Genomic DNA, 4,584 nt, shown 5'->3' with positions numbered 1-4,584 from the left:
AAAGGTCAAATCCAGTAAAAATGTCACATCCAGTAGAAAAGTCATATCAGGTAAAAGTCCTATTTGGTGCAGCAGCAAAAAAGTCCCATAACTCAATGCGAGAAGCGGTGCCATCTGCTCCTTCTTCCATTTTCTCCAGCAGTATGGTTTTCAGCTCTGTCCTCTAGAGGGGTTGAAGACATGGAAGGCTCTTGATGTTCTTCAGCACATGGGGCTTCAGAATGAGGAGATGAGGGACTTAATTTTGCAGTGACAAAGCTGTCATTGTCACTGTCATGGTCATCACTATTCTCCAATTTCAATCTTTTCAAAGGGGGCAGCTCGGAAATCCATAAAGCATAGTTGTTAAGTTCTCCGCCCAGAGATGAGATGGATCTAGCTCTCTTTTTGCTGCATATGGGCTTTTCACTATTCTCTGAGTTGCTCTCTGTTCTTTTGGGATCCTGAATAGATGGACTTGTCAACACATTAGGTCTTATTTCATCATCTTTTTCGATGTTGGTTGTGGAGGGGCCATCTGTTGTTTCAGTATCCACCTAAGGTCCTATGCTTATCCATCGATCTGTCTTGATTGGCTCTATCAAACGTCTCATGTTGGGGTCTTGAACCAGGAGTTAGCTCAGAAGGGTCTTACATTCGATAGATACGTAGGATGGAACTTCATAGTGGCCCTGAAGAATAAGCTCTCGCAGTGTTACCAGTTTTGGGCTATAAAACGGTAGGGAATAAGTGACCATTTCGTACAGAACCATACCAAGGGTCCAGATGTCTACTTATGGCCCGATGTACTCCTTATGTTGATAAAATTCTGGTGGTATGTGAGTTCCTGTACCAGTGAATTTATTCATCATTTTCCCTAGAGTGAATGTATCACTTAATCCAAAATCTGAGAGCTTAATATTCCCTTCAGAGTCGAGTAGGATGTTCTCAGGCTTTATGTCTCTGTGAACAATGCATTTTTGATGACAGTGATTTGTTGCTTCCAACAGCCGATAGAAGAGAACACGTGCTTTGTCCTCTTTCATGCGTCCATGTTCCGCTAAGTAATTGAAGAGATCCCCTCCACTTGCATATTTCAGGACAAGATAAAGAGTGGTCCTGGGGTCAATGACCTCATACAATTTAATTATATTAGGGTGATCTAACCGCTTTATAATTTTAACTTCTTGGAAAAGCTTTTGAATATGAACAGAGTCCATCTGTTGTTTCTTTATTATTTTAATTGCAACTTCTCTGCCAGTCTTGTTATGCTTAGCTAATTTCACCTCAGCAGAGCAGTCTTTTCCAAGTGTTTTAAGGAGATGGTATTTTCCTATGAATGGATGCTCTTCTGAAGGGAGAGAGAGAAAAAAAACACATTGCATAAGTATTTCTGGTGAAATGCTTGTGTAATAATAAAGCGTATGCTATAGTGAATCATGTCCGCTTGACACTTGTTAAATCTAGCCCACAGTATGAATGAGCAGAAGTATGATTCATTTTTATTGAATGTTTTTAACTTTTTATTGATATTGAATTCATTTTTCATATAACTAAAACAGATTTGTTATTAATAAAAAAAATCTTTGACATAAATATAATTGATTTTATGTAACACTATAGGTGCAATGATAAATGCCAACAGTGTATGCTGTCAACATTTATTGATGTGCAGCGGACATAGTACGCTACATCGCATCATGTCCGCTCACACTATAATAAATATACCCCATAGACTCAAATATTTTGCAATTCAGTTATATAAGTAAGTCTGCAGTGCACTGAAAATGTCTAAGATTTGAAAGTGAAATTAATAAATTAAATTAAGGCATTAAAGGGGAAGTAGAAAGCAATTTGCAATTTTGGAAGCTTGTAAGTGGTGATGTGGATCAGGTATTATAAGCTGAGTGAACATAAAGTTGTCAGAACCCTTTGCCACACTATTTTGGTGGAAAACATTTGACAGCTTCAATTTATTACACATAAACAAATGCATAGTTTGCTGCTTTTTCATATTGTTCCATTTTACTGTTAGGAACAAACCTATCTCTTAAGCAAACTGCATTCTGGGAACTTTCCCGACACAACATATTTTACACCAGGCAAAATCTTAATTTTTTTAAAAGAAATTGCAGCAGACAACTTGCATGAATGTCCCAAACTGAAAGCTCAAATCTGCTGTACTACTTTGTTTACCCTTTATTTGTCATTTGTGGTTTAGCCCATTTACCCAGAAATACCCACAATTGTATTTGCCTGCACTGATTGGTAATTAATGACAAATAAATACAGGGTAAAAGGACAGCAAATCTGAGCTTACAATTAGGGACATTCATGCAAGTTGTCTGCTGACATTTAAATTAAAATAAAAAAAATTTTTGCCTGGTATAAAATATGTTGTGTTGGGAAAGTTTCCAGCATGCAGTTTGCTTAAGAGATAGGTTTGTTCCTAACAGTTTAATTGAACAATGTGCAAAAGACGCAAACTATGTATTTGTTTATTTGTAATAAATTGAAGCTGTCAAATGCTTTTCACCATAATAGTGTAGACAAATAAATATTATATAATATTGGCATTTTTGATCCCCCTAATATTCTACATGCTGTACAGAGATTAATAAAAGGTAATAAAGTCTCAGGTCTTTTCTAGGCGTGTTTTCACGGACTGTAAAATAATTTCAGGTTTTTCTAATGAAATTCAAAAGGAAGAGCCGGCATCCAAGGTAGATAGATATAAGTTCCAAAATGTATTCAAATAATTTAAAAGGATAAACACAGCATATGGTCAAAGCAACATGGGCGCAGCACTAACAGGCATACGCGTTTCGGACGTATCCGTAGTAACAGCCTGAAGTGCTAGCCCGCACATTTGTTTAAAAGGCATTAAAACAATAGTGATTGGTTATACAGAAACACCTCACTGATTGGAAATGTGGGATTATTTAAACCCACTAAATGTAACCCATTATGAATGTAGCTGAATATAATTTAATTTAACTAAACTTGGGATAGATTTATAAAGACTTAGTATTAAAGAGCCAAAGTGTACACTAAAGGGTAAACCTGATATAAATACATAGGTAAAGTACAACTATCTGATTTGTATTGTGGGAGTATTCAAAAACCCACTACAGGTTACCCATTACATGATCAAGTCCTGTTGCAAAAATAGCATTACCTTATGCCTTTTAATTGTTAGTGCATACTTAACAGAAAAAACTAAAACTTAGCATATAAGTATAACGACATTAATTAGGCATTAACATCATGAAACATTACATTAAAAGTCATAACCTTTTTAGTTATTAGCATAATGGAACATAATACACAATGTAAAAAAAAATCTTCAAAGTTTTAATACAAAAAACCCACACAAATGCAATTAAAGATCGTGATAGACTTCATGGTAGGATTTCACAGAATAGCTCATTCCCAGTGGTTGATTATATCAAATCTGGAGTTTAACCCCTTTGGCAAACGTGTATCTAGGGTAAAGATCCAGTACTCTTCTCTGCGTGCCAATACTAGATCTATATCCCCTCCCCTAGGGGGTCTAGTTACTTTCTCAATTCCACACCAGGAGAAATATTGAAAATCATTATTGTGAAAGGAGCCAAAGTGTTGTACAATGGGCGTGGTGGCTTTATTGATTTTAAATGAAGACAGATGTTCTCGAATTCTTGTGTTAAGGTCCCTGGATGTGAGCCCTACATACTGTATTTTGCATTGGGAGCACTCTATCAAATAGACCGCATATTCGGTAGTGCAATTCATACAACTATCAATATTATATGTTTTATTCGTTACTAGACTTGAAAATGTCTTCGTTATCTTTGCAAAATCACAAGGTTTGAATTTTCTTCGGCCGCACCATTGAACTTATCCTTCAGAGAGGACGACAAACTCAAAAGATCTTTTCTATCAATTGATTCCACTGCATTTTTTACTCTTAGGATAACTGCTTTTTGATTTTTCCTGTTCTTTAGTCTTTTTTGTAGATCTAAAGATTCTTTATGGAACTGTGACAAATTGGTACAGTTCTGTTTAAGTCTGGTAAATTCGCCTTTCGCGATTGCAAAAGGAACATGCTTTGGATGGCAACTGGTGCCCTGTAACACTGAATTCCCTGAAATAGGTTTTTTAAATATGGTTGACTCTACTTTCCCAAGTGGGATCCCAGTAAGATTAACATCTAAGTAGTTTATACTTATCCTGCTAGACTCACAAGTGAATTTCAGTTTGAGGTCATTGACATGTAGATATTCAGTAAAACCAATAATCTCTTGCTCCCTACCTGTCCAGATAAAGAGGAGATCGTCAATATATCTCTTATATACCGCCATGGGCACCAAGTTTGCCCCATCTTATGCTAACTTGTTTCTAGGGTGGTGGGAGTTTTACCACATCTTTGGAGATAGTAACCCTTATAGAGATTGCATATCTCTATATAAGAGATATATTGACGATCTCCTCTTTATCTGGACAGGTAGGGAGGAAGAGATTATTGGTTTTACTGAATATCTACATGTCAATGACCTCGAACTGAAATTCACTTGTGAGTCTAGCAGGATAAGTATAAACTACTTAGATGTTACTCTTACTGGG

At 36.2% G+C, this 4,584-nt stretch overlaps 1 pseudogene; it reads right to left on the bottom strand.

Moving 5' to 3' along the window:
- Positions 1 to 536: 536 nt before the first annotated feature.
- LOC128647334 (serine/threonine-protein kinase MARK2-like) lies at positions 537 to 4,322 on the bottom strand (annotated as a pseudogene).
- Positions 4,323 to 4,584: the final 262 nt, after the last annotated feature.

The sequence above is a fragment of the Bombina bombina genome, chromosome 2 (genome assembly GCF_027579735.1).
Source record: "Bombina bombina isolate aBomBom1 chromosome 2, aBomBom1.pri, whole genome shotgun sequence".
Taxonomy (NCBI): domain Eukaryota; kingdom Metazoa; phylum Chordata; class Amphibia; order Anura; family Bombinatoridae; genus Bombina; species Bombina bombina.
Note: the sequence above shows the minus strand (reverse complement) of the source record. Positions and strands in the feature narration are given on the sequence as shown.